Source organism: Mirounga leonina, unplaced genomic scaffold, assembly GCF_011800145.1.
Source record: "Mirounga leonina isolate KUSES-001 unplaced genomic scaffold, KU_Mleo_1.0 Mir_200, whole genome shotgun sequence".
NCBI classification, from domain to species: Eukaryota; Metazoa; Chordata; class Mammalia; order Carnivora; family Phocidae; genus Mirounga; species Mirounga leonina.
This window is the reverse complement of record NW_023270503.1, coordinates 4,287,869-4,312,141: the sequence shown is the minus strand read 5'-3', so window position 1 is coordinate 4,312,141 and position 24,273 is coordinate 4,287,869. Positions and strand designations below refer to the sequence as shown.

The 24,273-nt window shown below is 40.4% G+C and overlaps 1 pseudogene; it reads left to right on the top strand.

Moving 5' to 3' along the window:
- The first annotated feature begins 838 nt into the window (after nucleotides 1-838).
- Nucleotides 839-2,029, top strand: LOC118025265 (annotated as a pseudogene).
- Nucleotides 2,030-24,273: the final 22,244 nt, after the last annotated feature.

The window sequence follows — 24,273 nt, the reverse complement described above, 5'->3', positions numbered from 1 at the left end:
ATTGATTCAGTTTTGGAACTTGGTTAAATATACTTGCAAGACTGTCTTAATTATCAAATGAAATCACTTTTTACACACCTTTAATCTTACACTTTGTGTACTATGACAACTTAAGAGATACAGAAATATTTAAGTCTCTGGGCCTCAGTTTTTTCCTCTCTAAAATATGGAGAATGGGCAAAGAGGCCTCCAAATTTCTTCCCATTCTAACATGTCATGATTATAGAGCTCTGCTATTTCTTCCCAGATTAGCCCTTTAATTCATTATAATAAAACTATACAACAGCAGGAAATTTAGCTGATAAAATTTGAGTTTTTCAACTGTAACAATTGATTATAACTTCACAGAAATTATAATCAGAAACAATATTATGTAGTTTTATATAAATGGAAACTGGCTTTCTGATGATAGTTCCAGTTTCAAAATGAGGCAAATCACTAGTAACCTCCACTGTTTTATTTCAGCAGGGAAAGAATTTTATTCATGTATATTTCCTTTAGATCTTAATATTTTTGCCTAGAGACACTAACTTCAAAAAACTTTCAAAGGAATTGAACAGAGGTGTGGGTAAATTAGGTTAGTCTTTTAATAACTGGAATATGACAACTTCTCTAAATATGAAAGTTTTTTAAAAATGACATTTTGCTTTTATGAAAAGTATTAGGGGAAGAGTTTGAGGGAGAAACTACAGCAGAGTGGTTTGAGTTTTGTAGTCAGACAGAAATGAGATGGGATTTCTATTCTGAGACTGCTTAGCTTAGTGACCTTGTTTGGGCAAATCATTTAACCTCTCTAAGCCTTGGTTTACTCAGCTGAAAAATGGAAGTAATATTACTGCCTAACTCACAAGGTATAGTGAAGTTTAAATAAGATAATATAAACAAAGTTGTTGAGTATAGTGTTTATAATACTAGTAAGTGGTACCAAATATCAAATGTTAGTGATACTAAATTATGAAATATTAGACGTATATAGGTAAACTCTCAGATATATTTCATTAAAGAAACTGAGTTTCAGAGAAATCAATTAGCAAGTTAACCAAGAATAGAGTGTTTTCCCAGTTTTTGAAAGGATAGGCAAATAACCCTTTTGGCTGTATGAGCAGCACCATGGCGGTACGCAAGAACAAGCACTTTACGAAAGGCAGCAAAAAGGTTGCCAAGAAGAAAGTGGCTAATCCATTTTCTAGAATATGGCATGATGTGAAAGCACCAGCTGGGTTCAATATAAGAAATAAAAACACTAGTCTAGAGCACTCAAGGAATCAAAATTGCATTTGATGGCCTCAAGGGTGGAGTTTTTGAAGTAAGCCTTGCTGATCTGCAGAACGATGAAGTTGCATTTAGAAAATCCAAGCTAATTACTGAGGATGTTCGGGGCAAAAGCTGCCTAACTTCCAAAAATTCAGTGGATTTTACCAGTGACAAAATGTGCTCCGTGGTCAAAATGGCAGACCATGGTGGAAGCCCATTTTGATTTCAAGACTACCCATGGTTATTTTCTCTATTTTGTTGTTGGTTTTACTAAAACTCTCAATAATCAGGGGTGCCTGGGTGACTCAGTCAGTTAAGCATCAGACTCTTGATCTCTGCTCAGGTGTTGATCTCAGGGTCATGAGTTCAAGCCCCACATTGGGCTCCATGCTGGGCATGGAGCCTCCTTAAGAAAAAAAAAAAATCTCAATAATCAGATTTGGAAGACCTCTCCCGATAAGCACCAACAGGTCTGCCAAATCCGGGAGAAGTTGATGGAAATCATGACCTGACAGGTGCAAACAAATGACTTGAAAGAAGTGGTCAATAAAGTGATTCCAGACAGCACTGGAAAAGACATAGAAAAGCCTTGCCAGTCTGTTTCTCCACTCCACGATGTCTTTGTTTGAAAAGTGAAGATGCTGAAAACCCTGAGTGTGTATGGGGAAAACTCATGGGGCTTCATGATGAAGGTGGTAGTTATGAAAAAATGACGCAGGATGAGACAGGTGCTGAAGTTGAAAGATATGAGCCACCAGTCCAAGAAGCTGTTTGAAATTCAGACTTTTAATGGTGACCAAAAGTCTTATTAGTAATGTTGAAGAAAAAAAGATAGGCAAATGTCAACTAAAAGCAATAGTGCATTCAGTCTCAATAGCAGTCCTCTTGGAGTAGCACGTGCAGAGTGGACTTTTACTTTCTTCTCTTTTGCTTTTCTGTTTTCTCTAAATGTTGTACTTTTTTTTAAAAAAAGATTTTATTTATTTGACAGAGAGAGAGACAGTGAGAGAGGGAACACCAGCGGGGGGAGTGGGAGAGGGAGAAGCAGGCCTCCCACCGAGGCGGAGCAGGGAGCCTGATGCGGGGCTCGATCCCAGGACCCTGGAATCATGACCCGAGCCGAAGGCAGCCGCTTAACCAGCTGAGCCACCCAGGTGCCCCTAAATGTTGTACATTGAGCATTTATTCCTTTTATGAAAAGAAGAAAGTATTTTTTTAATTTTTTTAAAGATTTTATTTATTCATTTGAGAGACAGAGAGAGCATAAGCAGGGGGAGAGGCAGAGGGAGAGGGAGAAGCAGGCTCCCCGCTGAGCAGGGAGCCCGATGGGGGGCTCAATCCCAGGACCCCAGGATCATGACCTGAGCCGAAGGCAGACGCTTAACCATCTGAGCCACCCAGGCACCCCAAGAAGAAAGTATTTTTAAAAAATGAATGAGTTTGTCAATATCCAACTATCCTGTGAACATTAAAAAAAAAAAAAGGCCAAGAGAATTAATCTGCCATTCTGGATTCCTTTTTGAGTTCCCAGTAGATGAATTTATGTTTGAATGAATCAATAAATATTTAGTTGTCGGTATGTATCCTCAGTTTGTTGGAGTCCATAATTAGATGCATCCAGAAGTTGTATAAAACATCACTCCCTAAGAATAAAACTGGTAAGACTCCACATAAACTGGATGGAATTAACCACTAATAGGGAATCTAGTCAGTGTGATTAGAATGCCTAAAAAGCTATAAGAAAATAAATAGTATAGCCATGAAAACGACAACTTATCAATTTTATCCCCCCCCCACTCTCTTTTGGTGTTTTTTAAAATTTGCATTTCAAAAGTTATATGATTGGTTTTTAGTTATGTATTGCCGTGTAACAATCTACCCCAAACCTAGTGCCTTAAAACAACAAACATTTATTATCTCATCATTTCTGAGGGTCAGGAATCCAGATGCTGCTTAGCTGGGTGCCTCTGACTGTCAGGAAATTACTGGGAGCATCTCCTTCTAGGCTCACTCATGTGGTTGTTGGTAGGATTCAGTTCCTTATGGTGTGTTGGACTGAGGACCTCAGTTCCTCACAGGCTGTTGACTGGAGGCCTCTCCAAAGGCAGCACACAACATAGCAATTGTCTTCCCTCCGAGTCAATAATAGAACAAGAGGGAGCACTCAAGGGGCGCCTGGGTGGCTCACTCGGTGAAGCGTCTGCCTTCGGCTCGGGTCATGATCTCAGGGTCCTGGGATCGAGCCCCACATCGGGCTCCTTGCTCAGCGGGGAGCTGCTTCTCCCTCTGCCTACTGCTCCCCCTGCTTGTGCTCTCTCTCTTTCTCTTTCTCTCTCTTGTCCAACCTACACAGAAGGGGAGAAGATCACAGGAGGGTATGAATACTACACTCTCATTGAAGGTCAACTCGGAGGCTCCCACTACAGAGATAAAAGCATTCCTCAGACTTATTCTGCTTGCTATGATGTCATCACCTAGCTATATTCTGAATATAATTGCATATTATATATGACTTGCCTTTAAGGTGAGAAAGTAAACTAATAGCATACGCAAATTTCTCATTCTTCATTAAATTAGTAAATATTCTTAAACACTCAAATTTTGTTAGTTTGCTTAGTGTGTTTGAGTGTCCCTAACACTGATCAGTACTGAACCAAAACTTGGGACCAGCCCAGGACTGTAGTCCTGTCTTGAGAGGGCCCACGTGAGCTGCCAGGGGTCCTCCTTGTACAATAGGAATGGAAATATAAAATGTCCACATGGGCCAGGCAGGTAGCTTAAGTTAGGCTGAGTTACTTGGGTGTAAGCAAACTTTAGAAGTAAGAAACATTTCTCACAACACAGCATCAAATTCTACAGTTATAGCTCTATCAAAATACATATCTATTTATCTTAAGAACAGGGTAACTTAATTTCTCAGTCTAATATCTGCATTCAGCTCAACTAAAAAATAATCTGATATACTCTTTCAAAATCCTTAATCCTATCTTTTCACATAAGGTAACATTTACTCTTTTACCATATAAGATGCTATTTACCATATAAGATGCTATTCATAGGTTCCAGGGATTAGGACATGGACACATCTTTTGGGGGGCAACCATTCATCCCACAACGGAGGCACTGTCTGTAAAGAATTTTAAAATCATAGTAAACCTGACTAAATGTCAGTCTACTTTTTATTATTACAACGTGCAGGCAATTTTAAACAATGTCAGTGATAAAATTCTCCCCATGAGGGCAGACCACTCCCAATACCTCCCCTACCCTTGGCATGCCACTGTTGAATATTCCAATATGAGCTCTTCAGCCTGCCTTAACTTTTCAGGACCAAGTATTGCATAAAACAATTTGGTGGATCATCAGTGGCCAGCCACACCCCCTAATCTTGGCATGACTGACTCCTCATCCTTTAGGAGTCAATTTAAGTAAATGTCACCTACTCAAGGAACATTTCCCTAAATGTCTAGATTCCAAGTGGCACCCTGCACTTATTTCCCATATTTGTTTCTTTCATGGCAGTTGTCACACTTTGTAGTTATTTTATTTGTAAGTTAATTTATTTCATCTCCTTTATTAGTCTGTAAGCTCCAAGTCCTGTATGTCTTATTCTCTGAGTTATCCCCAGAGCCTAACACAGTGCCTGGCACATGGCAGGTGCTCAATATATGCATAGTGTCACTGCATTCTCCTCAGCATGTATGCGACCAGTAAAGTGCACTTGCTAAACATTGAACAAATTATTCTTTCTTCATCTCATGTCCATTACACAAAAAGAAATGGCCACTTGCCTAAGACTGGCGACATAGAGAACTATTTATCTCCATAATTCAGAAACAGCTGCAGCGTCATGGATCTTAGTGGAGTTTTCTCCTCTTCCAAACCCTAATTTAGGCGTGATTAGGAATGTTTTATTCTGAAAATTCACAGTTATCCTAAGACTGAATCGCAAAATAAAATATAAATAAAGCATTAGCGTTACGAAGGGGACCTATACGGCTCAGTTGGTTAAGCGACTGCCTTCGGCTCAGGTCATGATCCGGGAGTCCTTGGATCGAGTCCCGCATCGGGCTCCCTGCTCAGCGGGGGGTCTGCTTCTCCCTCTGACCCTCCCCCCTCTCATGCTCTCTCTATCTCATTCGCTCTCTCAAATAAATAAATAAAATATTTAAAAAAAAAACAAAAACGAAGGGGACCTATACATTTTGTCTCGGCACCATACCAGAAATGACAAGAATCCAGTCAGTACCCCAAACTTATCAAGTTTGAAAGATAAAGCATCAATTTCCTCTTTAAACCACTTGCTCCTCTTAATCTCTTTCAGTATTTCTTTTAGTAGCCCAACTATTCACCTGGCTAGTTCTCCAGACTTAATCTTCAGCTCTCTTTCCTTCTCTCTTTACAGCCTTCCTAGGAGATCTCCCCCATCTCCAAGACTAAAATATTATCCCTCAGGTGTTATTCCTTATGTCTGTCCCCAGTCCTCTCCTCTGAACTCAAACTCACAACTGTTACTTGTTATACCTTCTTCCTTATACCATAGGCATTTCAAATTTATCATGTCTGAAAAGCAAACTCTTATTTTTTCCTCCAAACCCCTTTCTCTCTGACCTTCTCCATCTGTAAGGACACTGCCATTCACCATTGGCTTAATCCAGAAACCCGGGAGTCTTCTTTGACTCCTCTCTTTCTCTCATCCCCCACAGTTAGTTCATTCACAAGTCCTATCAGCTCGACCTACAAATATATTTGAACTGCATTTACTTCTTTCCTTCTCTGCTACTTCCTAGTCTAAGCTACCGGTCTCTCTACTTCTGTTCTTAGCAAAATAGGTGGGGTAACCTTAAAATATAAATCCTATCATGGCATTTCTCTCCAAACTCATGTTAATGTCACTCTCTACTCAACCATCATGTTACACCATCCGTTGTGCCTTTCACTTCTTTGCACAAGTCAAGAACCTTAGCACATTCTGTTTCTTCTGGTGTAATGTTTTTCCTCCAGCCTTTCCCGTTAGCAGGTTCCTTCTTGTTCTAAACCTTAATGTCAGTTTCACTTCAAAGACTCCCTTCCTGCCCTATTTAAGTAGATTTTTCCTCTCCTACGTTTATTTGTGTTTACTGTATCCCATACATTTCCTTCATAGCATCTTATCCCAATTAAAATACTTGATTAGGGCACCTGGGTGGCTCAGTCGGTTAAGCGTCTGCCTTAGCCTCAGGTCATGATCTCAGGGTCCTGGGATCGAGCCCTCCATCAGGCTCCCTGCTCAGTGGGGAGTCTGCTTCTACCTCTTCCTCAACCCCAACCCCCTTCTCGTGCTCTCTCTCAAATAAATAATAAATAATAAAAATCTTTAAAAAGTAAAATAAGGGGCGCCTGGGTGGCTCAGATGGTTAAGCGTCTGCCTTCGGCTCAGGTCATGATCCCAGGGTTCTGGGATCGAGTCCCGCATCAGGCTCTCTGCTTCTTGGGAGCCTGCTTCTCCCTCTGCCTCTCTCTCTCTGTCTCTCATGAATAAATAAATAAAATCTTTAAAAAAAAAAAGTAAAATAAAATGGGGCACCTTGGTGGCTCAGTCGGTTGAGCATCTACCTTCAGCTCAGGTTGTGATCTCAGAGTTCCGGGATCGAGCCCCACGTCAGGCTCCCTGCTTAGTGGGGAGTCTGCTTCTCCCTCTGCCCCTCACCCTGCTTGTGCTCTCTCTCACTCTCTGTCTCTCTCAATAAAAAAAAAAAAAAGACCACCTGACTTAATCTTAAAAAAAAAAGTAAAATAAAATACTTGATTAGTCTTTCCCACTAGATGTGAAGCTACATGAGGGCAGGAACTATGTCTTGTTTACTGATGTACCTCTAGCTCCTCGTGCAGTGTCTGATACCTGGCAGGGGATTAATCAATTGTTGAACGGATTAAGCTGCCCTATTCTATTTTAGCCTATGTGTTACAAGTGTAATTTGAATGACATTGCACAGAAGGGAGAAATTCTTATTTCTCCATTTCATGTCCATTGCTTTAAAAAAAAGAAATCATTTGTCTGAGACAAATGACACAGGGAGCCATTTATCTCCATAGTGCAGAAACAGCTGCAGTGTCATGGATCTTAGCAAAGACAATATTTTTTCCCATGATTCGGAAAATTTCATACTGAATTTTATAGGAATTTCATAAAGAAATTGAATCATAAAATACAAAAAGAATTAATCATTGTGAAGAGGTAGAACCTGCAAAGTTTTCCCCTGGGGCAACAAGATATTTTCTTCAAGCTTCCCAGGTAACTGTATGGATATTTCTTTTTGCACACTTCCAAATCATCTCACAAAGACAGGTGCTGCCTAGGCTGGCCAGAAGTACTGAAGTTGTTTATTAAGGCACGATTCACCCACCCAGAGGCTTTCATTTTCATGAAAAGGAGAGGCAAATTCATTTCAGATAAGCCATGCGTGGTAATTTGACCTAATAGAAAAGTGGGTCCACATTTACTACTCTCGTGGGTCTTACGCCACAGGTCCAAAGCAGTGTTCCTTCCCAGCTACAATTCAGAAATGCTTTCCATATCTGGGCTTCGCAGCAACCAGACCTCTTTTGCTAGCCCTCCAGCAGATACCCTTTGGGCTAGCTTGAAAACCCCAAAGCCATCATAGCATTCAAATAACCAAAAATCCTCAGATTTCCTTAGTGTCTGTCTTTGAACAGTTCAAAGAGCTTCCACATTTGTTTTTTTCTGGTGCTTTCCCTGTAACACTATGACGTAGGAAGATCTGAGATTAGAGAACCTGACGTTCAAATCGTTTGTTCAAAGCCACAAGTGAAATGACCTATCACAATCAGATTCCATTCTCCTGACTCCCACATGGGGTTTGAGACCCTTTATGAAACATTTCAAAACCACATATAATGACGAGTCTTGAGCATTTTTTTATCACCCTCTTAACATAGAGGGGGAAAATGTTATTTTGTGGGGTTTTTAATAAAATGGCTTTGTGAGGACAGGCTTCTAAGTTGCCTCATTCTAAATTTACATAGAGAAGATCAAAGGAATAAGCAGAGGAAAAGCCTTCCACGTGCCAGAAACTTTGAGGAACTTCTGCTAGTTAGAATGTAAAAGGACTCAATTAGAAGGAAGGGCCAGTTCAAGATTCCACTTCTGTAAAATATATCATCACCCCGGGGCACCTGGGTGGCTACAGTCCTTAAGCGTCTGCCTTCGGCTCAGGTCATGATCCCAGGATCCTAGGATGGAGTCCCGCGTCCATTGGGCTCCCTGCTCAGCGGGAAGCCTGCTTCTCCCTCTCCTGCTCCCCCTGCTTGTGTTCCCTCTCTCACTGTGTGTCTGTCAAATAAATAAATAAAATCTTTAAAAAAAAAATGCTCATGAACCCTCAAAAATAAATAAATAAATAAATAAATAGTGATAAAGATGGGATTCAAACAGTTCTGCTCAACTCCAAAGCCAAATGTGCCAAACCACTATTATCTCCTGAAGGCTATTAATAGGGAACTAGTTAAGGGGCACCTGGGTGGCTCAGTTGTTAAGCGTCTGCCTTCGGCTCAGGTCATGGTCCTGGGATAGAGCCCCACATGGGGCTCCCTGCTCCGCAGGAAGCCTGCTTCTCCCTCTCCCACTGCCCCTGCTTGTGTTCCCTCTCTCGCTGTGTCTCTGTCAAATAAATAAATAAAATCTTAAAAAAAAAAAAAAAGAAAAGACCAGATTGCATGAACTAAAACCAAGCAGGGAGGGGTGGACAGTGGGAGGTAAAGAATGAGGGTAAAGAATGAGGGGAGGGGCACCTGGCTGTCTCAGTCAGTAGAGCATGCAACTTCTGATAGAGCATGCGACTCCTGATCTCAGAGTCATGAGTTCAAGCCCTGTGTTGAGTGTAGACCTTACTTTAAAAAAAAAAAGAGAATGAGGGGAAATAAAAGTATGCTGAATACCACAACTTGCACTGGAGAAATCAAGAGCTATTATTTCATTGTGATATTGAAAAGAAGGTGTTTTTCTTTAACTTAAAGGGAGGCAATTTTATTTATATATATTTTTAAAGATTTTATGTATTTAATTGAGAGAGAGAGAGCACACAGGGAGAGTGAGAGGCAGAAGCAGACTCTCTGCTGAGCAGAGAGCCTGACACAGGTCTTGATCCCAGGACCCCAAGATCATAATCTGAGCCGAAGGCAGACGCTTAACTGACTGAACCACCAGGTGCCCCAAGGTAGACAATTTTATAATAAAAACAGGATATATGGGGTGCCTGGGTGGCTCAGTCAGTTAAGTGTCTACCTTCAGTTCAGGGTCCTGGGATCGGGCCCCAAATTGGGCTGTCCACTCAGCAAGGAATCTGTTTCTTCTTCTCACTCTCCCTCTGTGCTCTCTCTCTCTCTCTTGCTACCCCTCTTTCAAATAAATAAATAAATATCTTTAAAAAAAACCAGGATATATAACTTCCAAAGCATTAAACAGGATTTAAAAAGCAAAGAATACATAGTTCATGTAGTAAGAGACAAGAAAAAGAGAAAATTATGCAGAATATGAAAAAAAAGATTAAGAATATAAGATGACAGAGTCTGAAACATTAGAGCATTTACTCAATATGTCCTTTACCAAAGCAGTGTATGATAAACAGTATTTCATTCATTTATTATTTCATAATCTTATGGAATATCATAAAGCCATTAAAATTAGGTTAATAAAGGATATGAAATGTTATAGAATTATATATTTTACAAAATTATTTCTACAGTAATCAAAATTATTTCTACAGTAATTCCAATTTGATTGAAGGTGTAGAAATGGACAGGCAGTCCTGCAGCATAATGGTTGATTATAAACTTTAGAATTGGATCTAGATTTGTACTCAGACCTACCATTTACCAACTAATAACCTTAGACCAACAAATTAACACTCTCATCCTCAATTTACTCACTTGTAAAGTGAGAATGATAATATCTTCTCAGAGAACTATTGAGAAGATTATAAGAGACAATATGCATAAGAAGAAAACCAAAGTATCTGGCATACTCAGTAAATGATAACTATTATATATGTGTGTGTGTTAAATAGAGAGATTATATATTATATGGATTATATATATGTATGTACATGTATTGTATATATATACCAACATATTGTATAATGTGTATATATGTTATGTATAATATATTATATATAATATGGGTGTTTGGGTCTGCACACACATACACATAGAAATCGGCCCGAGAGAAACTGTACCAAAGTGTTAACAATGGTTATCTCTAGGTGGTAGAATTTTGAGTGATTTTTGTTTATTTGTTTGTTTATACTTTTTGTTTCTCTTTCCTGCTTTTCTGCATTTTCCAAAATTTCTATAGAGAATATGCTTGCTTTTGCAATTAGAAAAAAAGTTATTAGTTATAATTAAAATATATAGTAAAAAGTTTGTACGGTAGCAATACAAATAGAGAGAATACACTATAACCATCCAAAAGCAATATCCTTTCTTAGATACCTAAAATGCACCAAATTATCTGTAAACGCAGCAATGTCTTTCATATAGCCTGAGTTCAGTTTTCAGCAAAACAAAACAAATGTCTTTTTCTCTGAATGGTGAATGCCTTGGAGTTACTCCAGACTAATATTGAATTATTCACATTGAATGGTGAATGCCTGGAGTTACTCCAAAATAATATGAAATCAAACTTTATTTCAGTAAGGACTTTTAAGCCTAAAATCCAACAAATTGAATCAGTCCTGGTACATGTATCTGTTCCAAAAACCAGTCTCTAAATTTACAGAGACCAGGTCTGGCACTAGGAGATTAAGATGTGCTAGACAATTACTACTTGATGGTGAGGTTAGAGGTTTGGGGGAGAGGGTGAGAGTAGAGGGTGATGAAACCCACCACCAATCATTAAAGTATTATTAGTAAGATCCATTTCCACTCCAAGCTATCCTTCACCAGAATAGTATATGAAACATGACTTTTCATTCATTCATTTATTCTTTCAACTAATATTTATTTATGAGCCTATTGTTATACATACAGCCCTGTACTACACAGTGGATCTACAGTGGAGAATGGGGCCCTGCATGCATAGGGCTGAGACCCTAGTGAAGAAGACAGACAAGTACTTGTACAAATAGACATACAATGGGGCGCCTAGGTGGCTCATTCAGTTGAGCATCTGTCTCTAGATTTCAGCTCAGGTCATGATCTCAGGGTGGTGACATTGAGCCCATGGTGAGATCGAGCCCTGCATGGGCTCCACGCTCAGCGGGGAGTCTGCTTCTCTCCCTCTCCCTCTGCCCCTCCCCCGTTCGTGCTGTCCCCCTGCCTCTCTCTCTCTAATAAATAATAAATCTTTTTTAAAAAACGAATAGACATATAATTGCAAATTGTGATGAGCACTATGGAGAAAAGTACAGAATGTTATGAAAGAGAATTGGGGGAGGGGGTGTTTTAAGGTAGGCAAAGAGAGTGGTTAGACATGACCTCTCTGAGTAAGTGACATTTCACCCAGAACCCAGAAGATGAGTAAGAGTTAGGGGAAGGCTGGAGAAGAGTATTCCGGGAAGAGAAAATGGCATATGCAAAGGCCATAAGGTAGAAAAAAAAGTTTGGAGCCTTGGGGTAATCAGAAGATCAGTGCAGTTTCTTATGGAAAGGCATGTCCAGGCTCCACTGTTCCTAATCTCGCTAATTGCAGAGCACAGAGCCATGATACAATGCACAGGTCTTACTCAGGTCTGTCACTTAGCTGTTCTACTTTATTGCTGGGCCTAGTTTCAACATCCTTGAAATGAGAATTAATGGGTTTCCTTCTGGAACCTCTTGTGAAAATGCATTATATTTCATCTGTAAAATACTTGCCCTTTTTATGGATTACTTAAGCATATGTGTAATGGAATAATCAACAAAATGTGGTATTTTTACTCTTAAAATGCCCATTCTAAGGACAAGGAGTAGGAACTCTCCACCAGTTTAGGAAAGTGAAAGAGGGAACTATATTCGCTCATTTGCAATTGTCATTCAATTCCAGAAGGCTAATTATGATCATGAGCTAGGTCATCTATTTTTGTAGAAGTAAACTCTTATTTACAAGGAAATGGTCTATTTGGTGCTTTGTCAAGGGGAATCCAGTGGCTTAGCCTGAGAGTTTCATTGTGAAGTTTCTAGATCTTCATGGCTTTAACTCAGATATAATCCTGCTTTAAACCATGTGGTGCTTAGATAAGTGTCATGATCAAACTGACAAGAATATATCCAGAATCTCTCCCCTGCCCATCCCTACCTTGCACTGGGCCTAAACCCCATGTGCCAGGCATAATGCTGAACATGTGCACACAGTAGTTCAGTTAAGCCTTGCTATAACAACCCTATGAGAGCCAGTCAATTCTCATTATTTACAGTAGTTATTCTATAATATGACCCTGAACACTTAATTAGTGAATAACAAACCATTGCTCCTAAGGGAAATAACAGATTAGGTTCCCGTGAGCCTCTGGTCATAACTATTTTGTCAACTGCTCAACAATACATAACCTTGTTTTATGTGTGTTTCTGTTTAAAGACACCATATTAATATATATTGACTCCTTAACTTTGAACTCATAACCAACAGCACTATAACTCACGCCTGAATGAAGCTTATCTAACTTGCATATTTTCTCCATCTTCATGGCAGCCTTTTTGCACTTAGGAACAGTAGATCGCACTTCAGCAATATGCTTGGAGGCCATTTTAATTGGTGAAATCACCAACAGAAAGCATAAAAATACAAAAGATGTAACACCAAATAGACTGTAAAAAGGACACTTGTTTATGTATGAAAGCTGAAACAAGACGGTAAAGTGTTGCTTTTTTCATCCTTAGCTAGGAACGTGCAAGTTGGACAACTCAAAATTTTCACTGCTCTGCACCTGTCTACAAAGAGGCACAAAAGCACCACAAGTATTGATTTGGGAATTACAAAGAAAGTTTAGCAAATAGGCTAATTCACAAATATAGAATTTGTAAATAATGAGGGTCTACACTAGGTTTATGAAGAAACTAAAGATCAGAGAGGTAAAGATTCCCCTTTGTAAAACATACAAATGTACATTCATTCACCAGTCTGGTGATATGATGTAAGACCAAGGCCTTTACTGGAATGTGGGTCCCCAGCTGGAATTTCAGATTCTTTTTTTTCTCATTCCCCAAGATCATTCTAATAAAAAGTGGTAGGGGCACCTAGCTGGCTCCGTCAGTAGAGCATGTGACTCTTGATCTCAGGTTGTGAATTCAAGCCCTATGTTGGGTGTAGAGATTACTTCAAAATAAAATCATAGGACTGCCTGGGTGGCTCAGTCAGTTAAGCAGCTGACTCTTGATTTCAACTCAGGTTGTGATCTCTGGGTAGTGGGATGGAGCCCCCAGATTGGGCTCTGCGCTCAGTGCCGACTCTGCTTGTCCCTCTCCCTGCCCCTACCCCAGCTCTCTCGTTCTCTCTCTCTCTCTCTCTCTCTCAAATAAATAAAATCTAAAATAAATAAATAGGGGCACCTAGATGGCTCAATCAGTTAAGCGGCTGCCTTCAGCTCAGCTCATGATCCCAGGGTCCTGGGATCCAGCCCCTCATCGGGCTCCCTGCTCAGCAGGGAGCCTGCTTCTCTCTCCCTCTGCCTCTCCCCCAACTTGTGCTATCTCTCTCTTTCTTTCTCTCTCTCGCTCACTCTCTCTCTCAAATAAATAAATAAAATCTTAAAAATAAATAAATAAATCCAAATAATGACTTCAGAAAAAACCTGAAAGTAACAGCAGTGTCTACAGTCCTTAACTACGGAACACCTCAAAAACTGGTAGAATCCGAGTGTCTTCAGGCCAACCTCGTGGAGATGTTGTTCTCTGAAGATTCAGATTTGATGATGGCAATTGTGTCTTGATTTCCTGATTTGCTCGAGTACAAAAGCAATTGCGTACTTGCTATGAATTCATGTTAACAATAAATAAATAAATGATGATGTTAACAAATAGTTTATGTCTAAATAGAAGGTGCTATTAAGGGGCACCAGGATGGCTCAGTCGTTAAGCATCTGTCTTCAGCTCAGGTCATGATCCCAGGGTCCTGGAATCGAGCCCCACATCGGGCTCCCTGCTCAGTGGGAAGCTTGCTTGTCCCTCCCCCACTCCCCCTGCTTGTGTTCCCTCTCTCACTGTGTCTCTGTCAAATAAACAAATAAAATCTTTTTTAAAATATGGAACTAGTTAAACAAATTCTACAGAAAGTTATGTAAGGTGATGTGTAGATGATACTTTAGTACTACATTCCTATTATTTAATGAGTTACCAAATGAAGTCTTAGGTACTATACAAAGATCTTTCTATTCATTTTCTCACTTGATTCTAACAATTACCCTACCTGTGAGGTAGCTGCTGTCCAAATCCGCATTTGATGGATTTGAAAATTGAGGCTCAGTGGAGTTACATAACTTGTTTAAGATCATATAGCAGGGGCGCCTGGGTGGCTCAGTCGTTAAGCGTCTGCCTTCGGCTCAGGTCATGATCCCGGGGTCCCGGGATCGAGTCCCACATCGGGCTCCCTGCTCAGCGGGAAGCCTGCTTCTCCCTCTCCCACTCCCCCTGCTTGTGTTCCTGCTCTCGCTATCTCTCTCTCTGTCAAATAAATAAAATCTTAAAAAAAAAAATCATATAGCAAATAAGAAAGGCCCATCTCAAGCTTTTAACCATCATATTATTCAAAATCCAAGAATGAGCATGTGACCAAAAGAGGAAAAAAGAGACAGAAATTGAACATTGGGAAAAATCTGATAAAACAAAGATTATTTTAAAAATAAGACAGAAACACAAAGCTTATTCAAGCATTTGTAGTATATGACTAAGAAGGAAGGGCAGGGGAAGGATGTGCTTATTCAGCGATAATCTATTTAGCATGCAGTTAGCAGAGATTTTCACAACATTTTAATTTCTGCCCCTTACATTAAATTTTGCTACTAGATAAAAGGATGAGAAAGAATAAACAATAACATATATCATTGGGATTATGCTAAAGAATGGAATGTTCCATATGAATCTTTGAGGAAAATTTTGTAATCTATCAAGCAGAATGGTCCAGATGGTGGGAAGTTGTCAAATCAAAGGTTTATACTCCAGCCAGCCAGTGCAACACCATTAGGTTTCCAGAAACATCATGTCAAGCTTCGTGTGTAAGCTAAAGAAGCTTTCAGCTCACTGTCTTCTTCCATGAGCTCAAACTCCATCCACATTTGTGGAAACGGGGTACACGTTAGTTTACCTAGGCAGAGGGCTATTCCTCTTAGGGGAACTAGGTCTATCTTAGAAAATGTGTGGACTAAAAATTTCTCCAGGCTGTTTTTCTCAATTAGGCTGCTTTTGGTTTGCGAGTAACAGAAAACTCCAGCTCAAATTACTTAAATAAGGAAAATTTACAGGTGCCTGGTTGGCTCAGTTGGTAAAAAATGCAACTCTTGATCTCAGGGTCGTGAGTTCAAGCCTCACGTTGGGGCTTAGAGCTTACACACAAAAAATAATAAAAATAATTTTAAAAATTAAATAAATAAGGAAAAAATTATTATCTCACATAATGGACAGGAGATAGGATGGTTACTAAGTCAGTGAATTTAGCAGCAAATGACATTATCACAGATGTAGGAGGTTTTGGGGGTTTTTGCTTTTTTCCCCCATCTTTCTTCTCTGTCATCTTTAGCGTGTTGGCTTGTATCCTCAGGCTTATCTCCTCATGGTTGTAAGATGGCTGCTGCAGTTCCAGGATATCTCATGTAGACATGACCACGTCAAGAGGAACCGTTTCATTCTGTATGTCTTATTATTAGCAAGGAAAAATCTTTCCCAAGGGTCTCCCGCCCATCCCAGCAGACCTGTTTCATGTATCATTAATAAGAATTAGGGGCGCCTGGGTGGCTCAGTTTTTGGGCGTCTGCCTTCGGCTCAGGTCATGGTTCCAGGGTCCTGGGATCGAGCCCCACATCGGGCTCCCTGCTCGGCGGGAAGCCTGCTTCTCCCTCTCCCACTCCCCCTGCTTGCGTTCCCTCTCTCGCTGTGTCTTTCTCTGTCAAAAAAAAAAAAAAAAAAAAAGAATTATATTACTTGCCCATGCCTAAACCATGATTGGCTTAGACCAAATTAAAATTCACCTTCAGGGCGCCTGGGTGGCTCAGATGGTTAAGCGTCTGCCTTCGGCTCAGATCATGATCCCAGAGTCCTGGGATCGAGTCCCGCATCGGGCTCTCTGCTCCTTGGGAGCCTGCTTCTCCCTCTGCCTCTCTCTCTCTCTCTGTCTCTCATGAATAAATAAATAAAAATCTTAAAAAATAAATAAATAAAATTCACCTTCAGGGGATAGGAAGGACCGAGGTATCCATATCTCAATAAAATTGGGCTTCTGTTAGCAATAAAAAATGGGAGAAGGGAGCAGCAGTTGGGAAGGCAACAAACAGGGTCAACCACACTGCTAAATAGTGATTATTTAATGTCATCATGCCCATAGGTTAGAGTCAAAAAATATACTGCTTGGATACTAATATCCTATACACTTAATAGATGTTATTAATTGATAATGGAGCTCCTTAATGAATCACTTCTTCAACCTCATAAGTTTACTTTTTTTTTGGCAAGATAATACGAGTAACCCCTCCCCACCCCTATCCATTTGGGTGAAAGTTGCCAGCATGATGTCCCATGATCCACAAATACGTCAGAGTGTAATTTCTACAAACACGGGTATTCTTCTATATAACCACAATACAACCATCAAAACTGATACATGACTGCCATATCATACTCAGAATCTATTCATGTTTCAAAAACGTCCCAATAATGTCCTTTGTCGCTACGGATTCCATCTAAGATATATGTTGCATTTAGTTGTGACCTTCAATCTGTAATACTAGTTCTTTAATCTTTCTGTGACTTTCAATACCTTACACGTTTGAAGACTACTAGCCAATTATTTTGTAGACTATCTCTCTCTTTCCTTTAAATTTATTTATTTGTTTGAGAGAGAGAGAGAGCACACAGAGGGAGAGGGAGAAGCAGACATGGGGCTCCATCCCAAGACCCTGGGATCATGACCTGAGCTGAAGGCAGACACTTAACCGACCGAGCCACCCAGGTGCCCCTAGACTATCTCTTAAGTTGGGTTTGTCTGATGTTTTCTTTTTTTTTTTTTTTTCCTTACTGGGCCGGGTTGGCAGGCCCCTGTCTGATGTTTCCTGATGATTAGATTCAGGTGATGCATTTTTGGCAGATTTATCAAAGAAGCAATGCTGTATTTTTCTCTCACTGTGTCCCATCAAATGGTACACAATTTCAATTTGTGCTATGACTGGTGATGGTAACTTTGATCACTTGATTAATGTTGTATTTGCCAGGTTTCTCCACTGTAAAGTTTCTCTTTTTTACTTTGTAATTAAGTATTTTGTGGGGAAGTATTTTTAAGACTATGTAAATATCCTGTTCCTCATCAAATTTTCACCCATTAATTTTAGTATTCACTATGTTTCTTGGCTGAATTAACGATGACTACTAGTTGCCAAATGATGATTTTCTAATTCTAGTCTTCTTTCTGTGATTATTAGTTAGCATTCAAGTGCAAAGAAAATCTTTCTAGTTTTACTGCTTGTTTATTCATTTATTTATTTATATCAATATGGACTCATAGATTCCTATGTTTTATAATCCATTACTATCATTTTTTGTTTTGATGCTCTAATTGTCCCAGATTTAGCTCCTTTGAGTTGGCTTCTGTGTCCTTTTGAATTACCCCATTCTTTTGAGTACTACTTTTTTTGTGGGGGGCACAATAAGATAGCCCAAGCTTATTTTGTACTTTCCATATCCCAGCCTTGGAATAAGCTATTTCTCTCAGCATCCCTGATATCTCTCTCCCCCCCCCTTTTTTTAAGTAGGCTCCACATCCAGCATGGAGCCCAATGTGGGGTTCGAACTTATGACCCTGAGATCAAGAGTCCCACACTCTTCCCACTGAGCCAGCCAGGCGCCCCTTAGGAGAGATATTTTAACTCAAAGAACTATGAGTGAAAAATGTCGGGTGCTGTGACAGGCCAGTGGAAATTTCATTTTGGTGGAAGCAGATCCTCATGATGGTCTTTAAATAAGAAGGTAAGTATAAATACTAACAGTATAATGTGATTTCGGTTTTTTTCTTCTACAAATTTATGTTCATCATTTTTACATTAAAATGAGTCACATCACTTAAGCTAGAGCCTTGCTACTCAGTGTGATCCTCAGCCAGCTGCGTCAGCATTTTCTGGCATCCTGAATCTCAACCCCACCCTAGAGGACTCGATCAACATCTGCATTTAACAAGATCCCCCAGGTGATTAATCTGTACATTAAAGTTTGAAAGGCACTGAGTTTGAACATTCACCAATTAGGAACAAAATCCATCCTGGTCTTACCTACAAAACGTATGTAATGAAAGTCAATCTTCATTAGGTCCAGAAGTTAAAGATAAGAATAAATCCTCCAGGGGCGCCTGGGTGGCTCAGTTGTTAAGCATCTGCCTTTGGCTCAGGTCATGATCCCAGGGTCCTAGGATCAAGCCCCGCATCAGGTTCCCTGCTCCGCGGGAAGCCTGCTTCTCCCTCTCCCGCTTCCCCCTGCTTGTGTTCCCTCTCTCGCTGTGTCTCTCTCTCAGTGTCAAATAAATAAATAAAATCTTTAAAAAAAAAAAAGCCCACCATTTAAAAAAAAATACTCCATCTATCTCCCCTCCTATACTATAATTTTTATTCCCTCACTTCCTTTTCCTTGCCTATCTGCCTGTCTGCTCCCTTCCTTCTCTCCTTTTTAAATGTCTAGTTCCCCTAAACAGGTAGTAAAAACACTTTTAGAATAGGAACCATTTGACCCATAAGTTTACAGTTTAGTAGCCAGATACCAAAAAGTCTGGCTGGTGATTCACAAACTAACTTCTAAAGGAACTATATTTAAAGAGTACGGTGAGGGGTGCCTGGGTGGCTCAGTCGGTTGAGCGTCTGCCTTCGGCTCAGGTCATGATCCCAGGGTCCTGGGATCGAGGCCCACATCCCTGCTCAGCAGGGAGCCTGCTTCTCCCTCTCCCTCTGCCGCTCCCCCTACTTGTACTCTCTCGCTCTCTCTCTGTGTCAAATAAATAAAATCCTTTAAAATTTTTTAAAAATAAAGCATATAGGGAAATACAACCCAGTTCGATGGCTCTGCGTCCAGAGTTAGCTTCAGATGAAAGAACTGAATTATTTTTGATTACCTTCCTTATTGTGAAATGTCAGCATTTCACCTATGGAGTCAGACAAACCTGGACTGAGATTATCAGTCTACGACTTGTTGGCTGGGTAAATTTGGGCAAGTCTTTTAAACTCTCTGAACTTCCATTTCTATTTTTGGAGTGCTTAAGTTAATGGGTTTTGGAATAAGAAAGCCTAGCTTTGAATCGTTCTTCTTCCTGTTCTTCACTATATAGACTTGGACAAGCTATTTAATCTCCTTGGTCCTCAGTAAAATATAGACTCACTTCTGGGGTTTGCCACAGGAAAGTGCATGCCAAGTGCTTACCAAGTACCTTGGCACATCATCTGTATCCAATAATTAAGCCTATGTTCTTTTCTCAATTTTGAAATAATGATTATCATCTGCAACAAAGGTTGTTGTGATAGTTTAGATGAGATAACACAGGGTCTGAAGAGTGGCCCAAAATAAGTGCTCAGTAAATATTAGCTACAATTGGCTCACAGGGTTGTTGGGAGGATCGAGTGGAATAAGACAATATGAAACTCATAACCATAATGATAACATTTCCTCCCAATAAGGGATAATTCTTACTCCGGGTTTTAAAGAATTTTGACTATTCTGTCTGTAACCTGCAAGGTTTTTTTTTCCCCTAGCCATTCTACATTTTACTTAGTCCCTATACTTATCACTTATTTATACACTGGGATGCTTCAGAAAGCAGCAGTTGGGCATTTCCACTAGGATCTGGCTGGGTAAAGCTCCTCTGTTCCTAAGATCCTGCTCCTGAAATAGCCAGCACCATCCAGTTCTTCCCAGGTGAGTGGCTGGATTTGGACTGTTAAAAGGGAAGAGGGAAAGCAGGTGGAAATAAATGTTCCAAAATCTTTAAGATAAATGGCAAGGACTACATCTGTCTAGGAAATGACTTCTTTGAGGACCGTGCAAAGGATAAGAGGAGGAACAGTGGAAAGAACAGCATCCAATTGCTACGGCAACTGGAATTTTGCAAATAAATACTTCAGCATAGCTTGTTTCTTAAACAAACATACCTATTCTTTCCGTTATTTGGTCCCCCTCCTGTTTCCTTGTCCTCCTTCATTAGTGTACACCCATTCCTATCATACCTTGGAATAAAAGGAAAAGTACTCCTTTTTGAGCCTTTTAATCCCCCACCCCCAAAATTAAATCTGGCAACACATTGTTTATACACTGACACAGGAAGTGTTCCTATTATAAACCAGTAGCTCTGTCCCTTCACGTGTGTCATCATACCAAGGTCCTGGGAGGTTTGGTAAGCCAGGAACCTCCCCCAAATCCTGACAGTCAAAACAATAAAGGTCTACTAATGACTCGTGAGTCACCAGATTTCTCCAAGCTTCTCTTTCCCAGTGTGCATGAAGGAAATGCTGCTCTAAATTATAGGAAATGTGGACAAGATCTGGGTCATTTGTATTCATATTCAACTGACCCAGTTTGGACCCAGACTCCCTTTCCAGCCTAAGCTCTCACTGGTCTCCTGTGCTTTAGCCAAACACGTCTACTTGTTCCTGGCACACACACTTTTGTGCCTTGGCTCTTGCCATTCTCTCTGCCTGGAATGCCCTCTCCCCTTCTTCCATTTCTTCCTCCCTTTTTATCAAACTCTCATCTGCCTTCTTATATGTCTCAAGTCAAGTAACACCTCTTCCGCAAAGCCTTCTCTGATTTCCATAGCTGGTGCAGATTTTGCTTTTCTTGTTTGTGTCCTTTTCTGCTATTTGTAGTTGTTTGTGTGCATCTTTCATTCCACAAATCCACCCCTGGAAGAGATAAAGCCTGTTGAGAGCAGAGACCATATATTCTCCTTAATTCCCCATAGCATCCCAAACTGTACATGGCCTTTTTACTTCTACGTATCCTTCCCCAACCAATGCTTGATTTATAAGCTCTTTAAGACCAAGGGCCATGTCTTACTTCCTATTATACACCCAGCACCTAGCTCATTGCTTGGCACATTGTTGGTATTCAAAACAAAATAATGGTTGAATTAATGACTAAAAGTAGATACTGGTTTGGGAATGAATTAGATTAATTTGTAAAATAAAACTTTAAATTAGTGGGGAGGGGCGCCTAGGTGGCTCAGTCAGGTAAGCGCCGAACCCTTGATTTCAGTTCAGGTCATGATCTCAGGGGTATGAGATTGAGCCCCACATCCGGCTCCGCACTGGGCGTGGAGCCTGCTTAAAATTCTCTCTCTCTCTTGTCCCCTCCCCCTGCCTAACCCCCACCCACACTTGCACACTGTGTGCATGCACTCTCTCTCTCTCAAGAAAAAAAAAATTAGTGGGGAAATTGAGTAGTTACAGGTTCATGGAATTCATTCATTCATTTAATCAGCAGTGAACAAGGCAAGTAAGAATCTGGACTTCATGGAGCTCATGTTTTAATGGGACATGCAGAGAATTAACAAACAAACAACAAACAAAGAAATAAGATAAATTCATATTATGATAAGTGCTGTGAAGGAAATAAACATGGCACTGAAATAAAGCCACTTTAAATAGGGCGTTATTTGTAGGGTTTCTCAATCTCTGTACTTATTGTCATTTTGGACTGGATAATTCTTTTTTGCAGGGGGCTGTCCTGTACATACTAGAATGTTTAGTAGCATCCTTGGCCTGTGCCCATTAGATGCCAGTAACATACAACCCCTCCAGTTGTGACAATCAGCTATGTCTCTAGACATTGACAGATCTATTGGGGAGGTGTGCAAAATTACCCCCAGTTGAGAATCACTGTATTAAAGTAAACGCCTCTTTGAGCTTGTGACATGAACTGAGACCTGAAAGACAAGACAAAAATAAACCTTCAAAACTAGTGAAGTGTAGGGCACCTGGGTGGCTCAGTTGTTTGAGCGAAGGCCTTCAGCTCAGGTCATGATCCTGGAGTCCCGGGATCGAGTCCCGCATCGGGCTCCCTGCTCACTGGGGAGTCTGCTTCTCCCTCTGACTCTCCCCCCTCTCATGTTCTCTATCATTATCTCTCTCAATAAATAAATTAAAAAAAAAAACAACTAGTGAAGTGTATTCCAGTTAGGAAAGTAGACCATGGTGCGCGTGCACACACACACACACACAAATACACACACAAATACACTGTAGTGGTTAAAGATAATGAAGTGTGGGGGGGGAAGCGATATATTATGATGCGATTGGAAAGGGAGGCAAGAGCCCAATCATATAGTTGCTTGAAGTCATATAGTTGCTTAGATTTCATTTTAAAGCAATAGAGGCCATTAAGAATTTTAAACAGAGGGATGCCTGGGTGGCTCAGTCAGTTAAGCATCCACCTTTGACTCAGGTCATGATCCCGGGGTCCTGGGATCGAGTCCTGCATCGGGCTCCCTGCTCCTCGGGAAGCCTGCTTCTCCCTCTGCCTGGCACTCGCCCTGCTTGTGCTCTCTCTGACAAATAAATAAATAAAATCTTTAAAAAAAAGAATTTTAAACAGAGACATAACATGACCTAATTTATGTTTATAAAGCTCACTCTGACTATAATATGTCAAATGGATTGGACAAGAGTAGAGCAAGGAGACCAATGAACATACTATTGGAACAATCCAGGTGCGAGATGATGAAGCTTTAGTCCAGGGTAGCAGCAGTCAAAATGGAGATAAGTTAACAGATTCCTGATATTAAAGAAGTCTAAGGCAAAGACTACCCCCAGGAAGTTAAATGCTACCAGCTCAGAACAAGACAAGCTATGAAGTGGTAACCGAGGCTTCTTGTTCCACCTCTCCTAGCCACGCTTGGGCTATTGTCTCCTTTTTCTCTGCAGTTGAGCTTCTATGCATCACCGAACTTTAGCCTGCACATGGCTTTGGTCTGCCATGGCCTCGCCTCTACACTCCCTTTTTGTTTAAGCACACACCATCCACCAATTGCCTCAGTCTCTCAGCTCCTCAATTCCAAATTCCTGGGAGAGGGAATCTGATTAGTCCAGTTTGCTTCAGGTTACCCCCTCTCCTAGGGAATGTGGGATGGACAAGTTCACTAAAAAATGGATCTGAGTGAGAAGACAATGATTGAACATCTACTGAACATGGCAGGTTTTTTTTTTTCTTTTTAAACTGTGCTAATTGGGGGGGCGCCTGGCTGGCTCAGTCAGTAGAGCATGTGACTCTTGATTTCAGGGTTTAAGCTTGACCCCCCACGTTGGGTGTAGAGATTACCTAAAAATAAAATATTTTAATAAATAAATAAACTGCTAATTTTTTTACACATATTTCTTATTGTGGTGGTAGAATATACATAACACAAAATTTGCCATTTTGAAAATTACAAATTTCACCCAAACCAGCTCTAGTCTTGTTGCAGCTTGCTCCTAAAGTCTGGGTCAAGGTGAGGCTGCAGAGGGGCTTAAAACAAGTTCATATCTAGCCCAGAGAATTCCCTGAGAATCTGGTTGTGTTTCAGATTTGCCCCAAATATTTTCTTTTCCTCAGAGAATCTAGACACAGGAAGCCATGAATGAGAGCATCAAGGTAAGGCTAGAAATAGAAGACTGTCTTATTCTTATCACAGGCTACTCTGGATTATCCTACATCTCATTTCCTCAATTTGTCTACAAGTTTCTTGATGGTAGGTTTAAAATCAGTACTCTATTCAACACCTAGCACATCAGCCTTTACATAGTAAATGCTCAATGAATTGTTGTTAATTGGGCGCCTGGGTGGCTCAGTTGGTTAAGCGACTGCCTTCGGCTCAGGTCATGATCCTGGAGTCCCTGG